Below are 13,891 nucleotides of genomic sequence, written 5' to 3'. Positions count from 1 at the left end.
ATTTATTTTCTTATATCAAATTTGTTATTTTTATTCATATCAACACTCACATTAATTTACACAATTTAATTTCTTTTATGAAAATCCTATTACCCATTCAACAGGAATAAGCTGTATATTAAATTTGTGTACTTACTGAGTTTGGTACAATACTCGCCTTATTTTATTTAGCAAATGTGGGAAATTAAATTGGAATAAGACTCGCAAATCTTTCATGTCGAGGAATAGAATAATAAATACAGCAGAAGATGCTCGAAAACGTTTAACTTCTTGAACAATAGTTTAATGTAGACCAAAGGATCATTAATTATAATCAAAGATATACTAATATTTTTATTTAATAATAATAATAATAACTCTACGAAATTGCAAGCTGAATCCTGATATTTTACATATATTTCAGTTCCTTTAATCTTTGTTATAAAAATCATATGAGGGTAATTTTTTTTTATTTTGTTTAATGTAAGGAAAAAATGATATAGCGATTTTAGTAATTTTTATATGAGGAAAAATTAATAAATTATTATATTATATTTTATATTTTTCTTGAAACAGTTAAAGACATTCTTAATATGGAGATCTACAGAATAAGTACAAGGGTCCAGTTAAATGAACTCAAAATTTGCATAGTTAATTTTACGCTAACTTATAAAAATTAACCGGATTTACGATTATACACTGAGCATGCGCATACACGGACATTTCTATTTTTCGTAGAAAAATTTAATTATTACCTTAATGCAGAGATGCTGTGAATATAAATTTATAAAATGCAAAAGTAAGTTTATTTCATATGCTAATTTAGAGGCTTTCTTAATATGTTTAATTATAAAGAAAAAAAAAGCGTTGCAATTCTTGTTCACTGACCAATGGCAAAGCAGACACTTTCTACTTCCGGTTGTGGCGGGATATTTGTGAAGTCAGCACTCAGCAATGGCGGTCGAAAAGAATGGTAAAGACGCAAGGAATACTGTTTGTTCGTGGATTGGCGTTTGTGACTGAATCCATCGAAGTTATATTTGAAGAAAGTAAGTGAATATTTGATATTTTCAGTGTTTAATACTCGTACTTTCTTCACCTATATAAAATTTTATAAATAGCGTCTGTGTAGGAAATGTGATTTTCCATGTGTTGTTCTTTTGTGTACGTGCCTAATGATTCATTTTTAGGATTTGGTACTGTTAAATTTTGCACTAGTCTGTTTCTTACTGTTTGTGTCACTCCTTTTTGTATGTGTCTCACCTTTTTATAGTTATATTATTTTTACTCAAATGTTTTAATATTTATCTTAAAGCATACTGTAATTAAGCAGGAAATAGCTTTTAATGCAAAAAGAAAGGCAATATTAACATGACTAATTGTTCAGAAATCTGTTATGGAAATGTTATCTACCTTATGCCAAAAAATAAAGCATGTAACTTTCATTTATTTATGAAATTCAAAATTTTTTATTTGCTTAGTGTTTTCCCTAAAAATAATTTAATTTCTTATTTTTGAATTTAGTTTTATAAATTTGCTTTAATATATAATCTTTACCTCAAAGATATTGTGCTATTAAAAAAGGAAATTTTATGCCATAGAAACACAGGTACTTTGTTCCAAATCTGTGTTCATTTTTTTTTTTTATATATATACTGAATTTTTATGCACTTGTAATTACTGAAATATATCCTTTCATGAATAATAAGTAAGTCCTAAGTCCTTTCATGAATGCATTTCTTTTTTGTTTGTTTGATTTTGTTGTTTTAAAAGATCTGCCATAGTTAAAGAAAGAAAATAAAGTACTATTTACTGCTTTACTTTCAGTTTTGAATAAATTTATTACTATTTACTGCAGCTTCAGGTTTCTCTAAACATAATTTTCGAAGTTAAAACTTGATAGTTATGTTGATTATTAGACTTGCATGAAAAAATTTATTGAAAAATCTTGTATTTTGATATAACTAGATAGTTAAAAAAATTAAAATTGTAAATGTGAAGAAATGCTTATATAAAACCAAGAAATTGTTTATATTTTTGTTGCTTTTTCCCTTGTAAATTAATTATATATATATATTACAGTCTGGGGAGTCAGCACCTTGCTGAATTGTAGTAAATGAGACGTCCAATCTACTAGACCATCAAAGATGCAGATTTGGATTTTCTATTTCATAGTTATTGAAATCATAATGGTATGTTTGTTTAAATTAGTACTGTTTATGAATGTGATAAAAATAAATTCTGATAAGCTAAGAAATGATTTATTTTCTATTAATTATAAACTGTAAATAATGTAACCAATTTTCTTCATAGTATTTACTAAACATTTTTTTTTTTTTTTTTTAAAGGTAGAGGTAGGTAGTACTATTTATACAATTCTTGCAGAGATACCAATAAATAAAACATTTCAGGAATTTTCACTCAGTATATCCTGATTTGTAAAATCGTGTTGTTCAATGCCATATTACTTTTTCACAGGAAAGTAATTTTATTGATCTAACATCTGCATAAATCAAACTTTTTTAAGAATGATTACAGTTTCTAAGCTAACTTAAAATTTTCAGATTGTCCTGATACAGTTTCAGCTGGAAATGAAACCGAATTTTTGGATAGTGAAGATTTCATTTAAGAATTCTAATAAAACTGATTAATGTAAATCCTCTGCATTAAAGAATTCTAATAAAACTGATTAATGTAAATCCTATGATTCATGTAGGTATTCTTCTGTTATCAGGACCAGATTCAGAAATGTATGTTTATATGCATGAATTTTTAAATGTAGGTGCTCGTGTGTGCATGTGTATATTCTTTATGTATGTATGTGTATACTTATACACATACTTATACACATATATATACATGCATATACACATGCTTACATATCTACAGTGGAACCCCGAGATACGAGTTTAATTCGTTCCAGCATTCAACTGGTATAGCGAATTTCTCGTATCTAGAAACAAGCTTCCCCATTGAAAATAATGGAAATTCAATTAACCCGTTCCCAGCCCCCAAAAATATCAACATTTTAATATCAAGTCAATTTTTCCTAATAAATAACACTGGTAAATAATATAACAATAGTTTAACTTTGTTACCAACATTTTAACTCCTTCTCATTAATCCACACCAACAACAGCTTCTCAACATCTAGGAGTACTTTTATGGTGCTTGGAAGAAACGATAATTCCTTTGGCTACATCAAGTTTCTTAATTTCTTCCTGCTTCTTCAGAATAGTATAGATTTTCGATGTTGAAAGGTCGCAAGTCTTCGCCAATTCCGTCACCATGCTTATGTTTATCTATGATTTCTTTCTTGATATCGACAGCCATGGCCTTCTTATTTTTCTTTGCAGCACTATCTGAGGCAACAATCTTCTTGTGAGGCATCTTGAAATAATTATTTTCACGTTAAATGACAAAACAATTAACTTACAAGTGCACAAACACGTATATAAAAGAACACTGAGTGATCTGTCGAGGGGATTCCCCGAGTTGAGCTGGATAGGGAAATGGCGCCACCTGTACCAACAGCCTGGCTCATTGCTCGTTACTCGAATTAATGCTCATATTTTGCTCATACTTTCCTCGTATCTCGAGGTTTCATTGTACATTTCTGAATCCCGTCCTAATAACAGAGGAGTATCTTTGCCAGTATTGCAACAGAGCTAGAATGAATTATTGTGTTAAATATGTGGAAAATGCATGCTTAAAGTACTGTTATTTTCTAAAAATATTCTGTATGTCTATTTTTTACAAGAAGAAAAAATAGCTAAAAGCTGTTAATTTACTCGTATTTATTAGTCCAAAGGAGCTTTGTCCCTAAAGAACTATTGTTTTTGTTTTGCATTGGTTCACTATAAATATCTGTTTCACTTTTCAAACTGTTCCTACCAAATGTTAGAGTCCCTAGTGTGGGATTAATACTCTCTATCTTAGTGCCCTCTATAACCTATGTTAGGGTTAACCTGTATAACCTACAAGGATTGCCAGTTTAGGCGAGATATCTAGGTAGTCATCATAATACGTACCTTATTTTTTATTATTTTTAAATTAAATTGAAAGTAATAAATTAGTTTTCAAGAATGGAATTAAACTAGATTTGCATTCAACTCTGGTTTATTGTGTTAATGATGTTTTGCTTGTAACAAATATGAATTTTTTGTTTGAGTATAATAATTTAAAATGTTTTTTCTAGAGAATGAAGTACTGCCACTAAGGTAAAGGTGCTAACTTGCAAGGTAATTTTCTATTCTACATTAACTCAATCTTTATGTCCTGTTACAGATATATTGGCAGAAATAATGAAAACCTGACATTCAAAAAGAAAAATAATAACGTTGAATGTAGTATATTAGATGGTTAACTGCGGTTTGGCAGCTCATTAATAATCTTATACATATTGAGTACGAACAACTTTGACAATTACCGGTATTTTCAATAGTATAAAATTAGGCAAGAAAGCAGCTTTAGCTTAGCACGGATTTTAAATACAACTCTCTTACCAGTATTGGTTTGACGAAGGTAAAATATAATTGAATTTAATAAGTTGGAAATACTGTCTGTCTTTCCATGAGTTAAAAAATAATTTCAAATAAAATTTCTTTTTTCAGTTTTTCATGTTATTTGTTTAATGTTATTGTAATCTGATTTATCATATTTAGTCACATATTCCATCCCTCTTTGCACTATAGTATATAATTCAAAGGACTTATCAGTTTCAGCAATATTTTTTTTACCAGTATACATTTTTACCATAACTCTGTTTCTAAATCATATCCTGAAAAATTAAGGAGTAAAGTACACAAAGAAGGAAAATATGCAAGTAAGTAATGGCATTTAGTGTTGTTTATGTGTCTAATATTTGTACTAGATTGTAAAAGTTATAAAATTCTATTAGCTTTTTTAAATTATTTTTTCACTGGATTATTTGCATACAAAGTTTGCAGAAAATATTTCCTGCAACAGAAGTGACAATTTTTATTTTGCCAAGACAGGAAATTTAGTTACTGTAAGCAGTAACTCTATTTTGAGATGTTAAACAGGAAGGCAAATTTTTGAATTTAAATTGATTTTTGAAGGAAGACTTCATTTAGTCTTGCTATCATTCTACGTGGCTCTTAACTTTTTTATGGTATTTATAATTTTGTTATTCAGCTTTCTGTTTGCTTAGAATGCACATGAATGTAGACTTGAAATATTTTATATTGCAAACTGAGATGCCATTGTTATCATAATTAAAGATTTTTGCTCTGATTTTGGAGGAATTTACTGATAATACTTTTGATTGTGTATTGGTTTCTGGTTTATTGAAATGTGTAAAATAGCCTGTTAATGCATATACATATGTTAATGACATGTATATGTTTATGAAGTATTCTGTTATATGTATATAGTGTTCTGATTAGTTTTCTGCTTACTCTTTATTTAAGAAAAAGTTATCTGTAAGAAAGCGAATATTCTTTACTATATGTAGGAGTAAAATTGAAAAGGCTAATGCAATATAATTAATACAAAATTAAGTTTTTTCTCATGTACTTAAATACAAACATAGCCATTAAAGACTTTCTCAACCTCGCAGTTCTAAACAAATCTTAAGTATTTTTTACTTGAAATTATAGGCATTGTGTAAGGTATATAATTGAAGCTTACTGTGTGATAGTATGAAATTAAATTTTTAATTACTGAAATGTAAATTTTTAAATATGAAATAGTGCATTTTATATGCATCTTTTAATACTTCAACTATATTTAAAAACTGAAAACATCTGAAGTGTGAAATTATTACAAATTTTTCTTTTTCTTGTTTAGGAGCTGTTCTCAAAACATTGGGTGACAAAGAATTCACTTTTACAAAAATCAAGCAGGATATTAAAGACAGCGAACTATAGAACAAATATGGCAAAGCTGAAGTCTATGTTGAATTTTATTATTGAAAAAAATATGCTCTTCAGATTTAATGTTAGTTTTTATTGTTTAACAGTAATTGCAGTTTTCGAATACCTGTAAAATAAACCTAATTCTTAAATTAATTTCATGTGTATTTCTTTTGCAAGTATTACAGTTCATAATACTTCAAACAACTTGAAATTTTATACTTGTTAATTTATGTGGGATATGTTCATAATAATTTAAATAACTCATTGTCATCATATGAGCATAATCTAAAATGCACAGCATTTGACAACAAATTAATAAAAAATTAGCCAACTTCTAATTGCTTTCTTTTGTCCAGTTGCCTCTTTTTAAATCATTTAATACCATAAAGCTATTTGATGAAAAAAAATAATTGGTATGTCCACATCAACATGTACATTTATAATGATGTTATAGAAAAAGTCACATGAGATAAATATTTAAAAACTTAAATATTTCTAAACAAATTAACTTTTTAAAATTTTATCTGGTATATAAGATAAAATAAAGAACATATTTAGGTAATTTTGAATTTGCATAATTTTATGAACTTATTTATGAAATTAACAGTTACATTGTAAAAGGGAACTTTTTAAAATACCTCAATAAAGCATTTCTTTTGTAGAGGTGAACTTTTAGTACTGAACTAATATATTTATAAGATTTTAAACTGAAAAAGACAAAAATAATAGATTACAATACATTGCAAGATTGACTGATAAATGTAAAATTTTTACATATCATAATTATGTGTGTAATTAAAACAGAAGTTACTCAATTAACTTGCATGCAAATTAATATTTTCTTTAACATGTTTGGGATAAACTGAATTTTAATAAATAAATATGTATAGATTTGTGTATTATCTGAAGATATGAATGAAATATTTGTGACATTAAACATTCATCTTCAAGGAAAATAATAAAATCAACTTGGTAAACTATTGGAAAAGGTAAGTTTTCTACAACTTCCTGGTCTATATTTAACAATTTTAAAATTTAGCACACTCATTCAAATAATCTAAACGTATGATGTTTTCTTTTGTGCTACATTCGTTTACTGAATTTGTTAATTAACTATATTGTACTGTAGATGGAAATTAACGTAGATATTCCCTGTATTTTATGGTACAAAAACTTATATATTTGATAATAATTTACCTAAATCTTCCCTATGTTTTCTTTGCATATACGAATGACTTTGGTAAAAATTTAGTCTGATGTCTTCTCCTCTTTACTGTGTATAAGAGCACATTTTTGGTAAAAAATTTGCATAAATCTCCAATTACCTATTTACTGCATTTTTCGTAAAATGTGCTTATTTTAATCTCTTATTTTTTATATAAATCTATGCAAAAATATTCTGCATATTATGATTAAAAGATAAAATTATTTAATATCAAATTTTTACATATCCACCTTTTAGGTATGTACAGCAATATGGAATATATATAACTGGAAAATTTAAATGCAAAAAAATTAATTTCTATTCAAAAATTACATAACACTAAAAGGCTGAAAATCACTTTTAATATTACATTTCAAAGTGACTACAAAATATGCAATAAATTTTGTAAACCTCAGTTCTATGTTTTAAATCAATTAATGCTATTGTTCATTTACATGGCATAAGAAAATGTCCTTCAGAAAAGCAAATAATTTATTTAAAGTGTTATTTAGTAATGATGAATTTAGTAAACAACTGTTTGCTACAGTTTTTACTAAATTTAAATTTATGAAATGAATTTAGTAAACAAAAATGCAAATGAACAATGGCATTAATTGATTTAAAACACAGAATTGATGTTTATGAAATTTATTGCATATTTTATAGTCACTTTGAAATGAAATGTTAAAAGTCATTTTCAGCCTTTAAGTGTTACGTAATTTTTTAATAGAAATTTTTTTTCATTTACTAGTGCATTTAAATTTTCTAGTTATATATATTCCATATTGCTGTACATAACTGAAAGGCAGATATGTAAGAATTTGATATAAAAATTATTTTACCTTTCAATCATAGCATACAGAAAGTTTTTGCATAGATTTATATAAAAAAATATGAGATTAAAATAAGTACATTTTATGAAAAATGCAGTGAAAAGGTAAAATGGAGATTTATGCAAATTTTTTACCAAAAAATGTGCATTTATACACAGTAAAGTGGAGAATACATCGGATTAAATTTTTACCAGTCATTCGCATATGCAAAGAAAATATAAGGAAGATTTAGGTCAATTACTATCAAATATATACGTTTTTGTACCGTAAATTACGGGAAATATGTACGTTAATTTCTATAAAATAACGTTTTTGTACCGTAAAATACGGGGAATATCTGCCTTAATTTTTACCTAATATATACGTTTATATACAGTAAAAAATCGGGGAAATTTACGTAAATTTTTACTAAATATATACGCATACGTGAAGCAAAAAATTGAGATTTACGTATATGCGATAAATATACGTAAATTTTTACTAAAAATATACGTAAATCCCTGAAATTTACGTAAAAGTTGCGAATCAACAGTAGTCTCTCGCGTAAATATACCTAAATTTTACGTAAAAGTTACGTATAGTATAACGTAAAAATATACGTAAATATTTAGTAATTGCCACTGGACACTTTTTATGATATTTTTACGTTCAACTTGAACGTTTTTTATACGAAAGGCCATTCGTAAATTGCACGTATTTTTCTCGTGCAATTTACGAATGCATGCTGCCTGGGAGCATGCTTACTGGTATCACGGAAAATATGTACTGAAGTATTTTCACTCGTACTCTTTGAACCAAAATATCTTGGAAAATGGATCTTTTCCAGATAGTCAATATCTTTCAACCATTTTAAAAATGTAGTTCTCGTACAGGTATCAACTTCTTCATCCCATGTTATCTTCTGCTTCCAAGTTTCTTGAAGTAATAACTTAGGGATAAGGATAACAGGGCAACATATACTAAGAGGATCAAACAATCTATGAGCTGTAGATAAGATTAAGCGCTTAGTCACTTTTTCAAAACACAACTCTTTTATACTACCAGTATTTATTCTCAGAGTGTCCGATTTTATATTCCATATTAAACCAAGCACATTTGTATCAGCAGAAGCATCAGCATTAATATCATTGAACTCCCACCCTCTAAGCTCAAATTTTCTCTCAGCCATTACCTCAGTAGATACACTAATAAAATGATTGAGTTCTTCATTTTTAACACAACTGACACAATTGTCAACATAAAAACTATGCATAAGTTTTTGAATGACACCTTTCGTATATAAGGATTCACCGGTTTCTATTTTCTCTAAAACAGTTTGTAAGTGAAGCTGAATAGTAGAGTTTAGAAGAAAAGGGCTACTTGCTACACCAAAAACTACATGGCAGTGCCTGTACACTTTCAGTTGGCCATCACTATCAAGCCATAAGAACCGAAAAAAGTCTCTATCAGTAGGTGAAACACTTATTTGAAGAAAGGCTCTTCGTATATCAGCAATAACACCAATCTTTTCTTTTCGAAAGCGTGTTAAAATACTCGGAAGCTGTTCTATTAGATTTGGGCCTTTTTCTAAGCAGTCATTAAGACTAGGAAATTCCTTTACTTTGGCCGAAGCATCAAATACCGGTCGGAGTTTTGTAGTGCTATTCTTTTTGATAACTTCTCGATGAGGGAGGTAAAGAACTTGCCCTTGATAATTTTTATCAGCCTCTTCAATTACTTCCTCTTCTAGCCATTCCTTGAAAACATCTCCATAAGCTTCATAATTGGACTCGATTATAAGACGTTTAACAGTTTTGTTCAGTCTTCTCTCGGCTAAGTCAAAATAGTCTGTTAGTGGTAGATGATATTCCAACCAGGGCAAATCAACCTCGAAACGATCATCGACTATACGAACTGTATTTAGAAAATGTAACCGAGCAGCTTCTTGTAGTTCAGTCTGGTTTTTCTTGACTGATGGGTCAGTGATCCCAAGTGTGTCCAAAGTCCATAGATCTGTTATGGTCTCCACAGTAGATAACAAGGATGTAACTAAGAACGATGATGAAAACTCACTTTTCGAAGTATTCGGTATTCGTCCCATAACTGACTATCCAAATTTGGTCTCAATAGCTACGAGACCACAAGGCAACTCACGACGACCACCTGTCATGAGTTTTCCAGCTACGTCAGTCCCAATAAGAATCTCAATAGGATTTTGACAGTCATCCACAATATTTATATTACAGGCTGCTAACTCTTTCAGACAAAGCTTGTTGACAGTAGGTGGCACTGACTTACAAATAATTTGTTGACTAAGAACTTGCAATTAGTTGCAATTATAATTCCCATGCACACTCGATAAATACATCATGTATACATCATGCTTGCATATTCCTGAGTCCTTCCCTCCAAATAAAGAGTGTTGTAAATATTCACAACTCTGAGGTTCATAGTTCATTTCTTTAGCTGTACTTCTTAATAAATATGATCGCTGTGAAGCAGTATCGATAATAGCTCTTGCGACGCGTTTTTTCCCATTACTTCTAATTATAACTTTGAATGTTTGAAGCATTACGTCCGGAGTAGAAGATAAATTGGAAAGAGCTTGATCCACTTCAGCACTAATCTCAGTTTTCTTTTCAACGTGATTCTTCGTTTTTTGACATAGTTATTTGGTGCATCTTTCTACACAGAAGAATATGTTGTTTTTTACCACAACACAAGCAACCAACTTTCAAGTTACAATCCTTGACTGAATGTCCAGATTTCAAACATAAAAAACACTTGTGAGATTGTTGAACCAATGAATCCCTCTGCCTTAAAGGTATTTTTCTTACTTTCAGACAGTCTCCAGAAAAATGTGAATTAGAACAGAATATACACTGTTTTGATACTTGAGATGAAGTTAGAAGGTCTGTTGCACTAGGTATATTTGAAAACTTTATACTCTTACATTCGTTCTCTATTACCTTTTTCTCATAGGAAAGATTATGTTTTACTTCTGATTTTGGTTTCGATGTGTTGAAACTTTGAGAGGCTAAAAAAATGCGTTCTTCAGCTTCGACTTCGGCTTGTAAAAATTCTAAAATGCATTCTAAATCACTTTTCTCAATTATAGTTTTACTTTCGTCTGAATCATCTAAATTCACTTCTCGAATTCTACGATGAGCAGATCTATAGCGCTGCCAAGCAACAAGAGTTTCTTCGGGTAATGATGATTCAACTAGTGGAAAAAGCATTGCAGCATATTTTTCCCTAGTAACACCTAATAATTCAAGTGATCGCAGTTTACTCTCAAGTTGATCGAACAATTTTCTTAACGAATTTTTAGAAGTGTTCTGTTTTTGAAGAACTAATACTAATAAGTCTCTGACATATACCTGAATCAATAGTTCCTCTCTGCCGAAACGCATTTTCAGCTGTTTTAAAGCTTTTTCGTAACTATTACCCCCTGGGGGATGGCTCTTAATTAATTCTTCAGCAGGACTGCCTTTTTCCATTGCTTGAGATAAATAGGAAAATTTATCGGGAAAATCGATATTAATGTCCTCATCAATTTTTTGGAACTGACCCCAAAAGTATAGCCAATTTCTTACACTACCGTCAAAAGTAGGTAATTTTATTTTTGGGTAACGTAATAAAGTGTTCGGCTGCGAAACAATGTTCAAATTTTCATTTTCAGAAGATAATTGTTCACTCACTAGTGTTTCTAGCTTCTGTTTTAAAGATCTCCATCGATCAATATACATTTCTGACTCATCTACCGCTTTCTCTATTTCGGTATCGGAAGTATTTTCAGAATACAAAAAATGTTTATATTTCTCTTCACATGCTATCATTAATAAAGCTTTCTTTTCAATTAGCTTTAATTTATTAATTTTATCAGCACGATTTAATTTGATTTCTTCCTCATCAAAAGTATTACATGCTCGAGTAAACAACCTTCTAAGTTGAGTAAAATGAGTATACAATCAATTATCCAATGAAAGACATCTCGTCACAACACAAACAGTTTAATATTACAATTCTATTTACAAGTCTAATTAAGTGTTAGTTTTAGCTTTGACACCTCAAAGCAATACTCAGAACATAAATGGCATAAAATATTACTCATCAGTTTTTAAATACTCATGAAAAACATCTCAAAAAGTCATTATTCTCATTACTTAAAACGAAAGTAAACAATAGAAAAAACTCGAAAACGTAGATGTAAAAACTCAACTGTTGCCAATCGCGATTTACTAAATTACATAAAAATAAAGATAATAATCAGGTTAGAGATTCAACTTCACAACGACTCATGAGAAAACCTCTAGCTTAACACGTACCAGTACTTCTTTGCTTTCTATATCTTTTATTAAATTCGCACAGTGTAATTTACAACGCTCCATGGTTGCCACTTGCCACTATTTACATCAACTACTAGAAAAAGATATTCAAATAGCAATTTTACAAGAACCATACTTCAAACAAGATGCTAAACTTGTAAGGATCTTAAGTTTTACTAACGTTTATTTTATTTTAAATCTTTATTATCACTTCTTATTTTCTACTTCCGGCCAGAATTAAAAGCTTTAACTTATTTATGCAAATTTGTCTGGCGAACGCCAAGTACTTAAGTTGTGGCTTTTTGCCAAGCGAGAGAGGAAGGTGTTAGTCGAAACAGGCCGCTTGCCTTAGCAGTTTTAGTCGGTTGCTGGTTGCCTTCCAGGCCAGAGGTTTAATCCTCTTAATTTTTAAACGTATTGTAGTGTTAACAGTTCTCTGTACTACATACGGCTTCCTGTTAATATACGGCCAATCTTCCACGTAGGCCCTTGTTTATTATTCCAAAGTTAAGTTAGAGTTTAGTTAATATTTTTTATATTCTTACGTTCAGACCACAAGTGGTTGGTCTCTGTATTCCGAAGTCCGGAAATTATTGTAAAGAGTGAAAAATAAAGGGTTTCGTATACCCTTCCTGTGTATCTTGTCTACTTCCCACATTTATTGAACATAGCTTTAGTAAGCTCCCTGTTCCGAGTCAGGTTCTTGAATGTTCCCAAAGCAAGTAAGGAGAAACACTGAACCTGATAAACTCGAAGGTTCCACAGCGCACTTCAAACAATTTTTCTCCAATAATCGCTTAGCTGCCATAGTTCTCAATAGTACTTTCTCTCCTATGCTCTGGAAAACAACAGAACATACTGTCTCCATACGTCTAGATCTACTGGACCTCCAAATAATAATAGTTTCCGTTTATTTTCCTCCAAGTTTGGATATTGACTACCTTCTATTTGAATTGGATTACATTCACCAGCAACACCTTCCAACAGTCCTCATTGGTGGTGACTTCAATGCGTCAAGCTCACTATGGGGCTCAGTCACTGATAATGCCCGCTCCGTTCCAGTAATAGAATTCATAGAGTCTAACTCTCTAACAGTTCTCAATAAAACTGATTCGCCACCTACTTTTTACACTCCTAGGGCCCAGGGTTGGCCAGATTTAACTTTAACCACAAGAACTTTAGCTCCCTATGTTCAGAAGTGGACAGTGGACGACCTTCTCACTTTAAGTGATCATAGGTCTATTTCATTTACACTTGAGAAACCATGTCAATATATCATCAAAAAAAAAAAGATTTAAAGTTTCAACTCACCGCATCCAAGCCTTGCAGCGGAGTTTAACTCCTTTTATAGAAAACATCAACAGTAAATTTCAACAATATTCTACACAATCAGACCTCGATCAAGCATATAATTACTTTATTTCATGCTGCACAAGAGCATGTGAGGAAACCTTTCGATTGAAGAAATCTTTTTCACATTCCAAAGCCTCTTGGTGGACACCTGACCTTGCAAAAGAACGTAGTACTGTACGGAAGCAGAGACGCTGTGCCCAGGCACAGACGGATCCCCTGCAACGTCAGCGACTCTTCCAGCAGTACAAAAAATCTTACGCAGAATACAAACGTCATATAGCTATAGCCAAGCAATCCTCTTGGAGAGACTTTTGTTAATAGTTACGGAATTGTTTT

The 13,891-nt window shown here is 30.2% G+C and overlaps 1 long non-coding RNA gene across 1 annotated transcript; it reads left to right on the top strand.

The window, feature by feature from the left end:
- Nucleotides 1-893: 893 nt before the first annotated feature.
- LOC146997138 (uncharacterized) lies at nt 894-6,391 on the top strand. The gene is made up of 4 exons (XR_015041144.1): nt 894-1,028; nt 2,062-2,171; nt 4,178-4,220; nt 5,791-6,391. It is a non-coding gene; the product is annotated as an uncharacterized LOC146997138 (long non-coding RNA).
- Nucleotides 6,392-13,891: the final 7,500 nt, after the last annotated feature.

This window comes from Stegodyphus dumicola, chromosome 5 (assembly GCF_044657685.1).
Source record: "Stegodyphus dumicola isolate Sdum_Otavi_A_Nest chromosome 5, ASM4465768v1".
Classification (NCBI taxonomy): domain Eukaryota; kingdom Metazoa; phylum Arthropoda; class Arachnida; order Araneae; family Eresidae; genus Stegodyphus; species Stegodyphus dumicola.
This window is presented reverse-complemented; position numbering and strand designations above follow the sequence as displayed.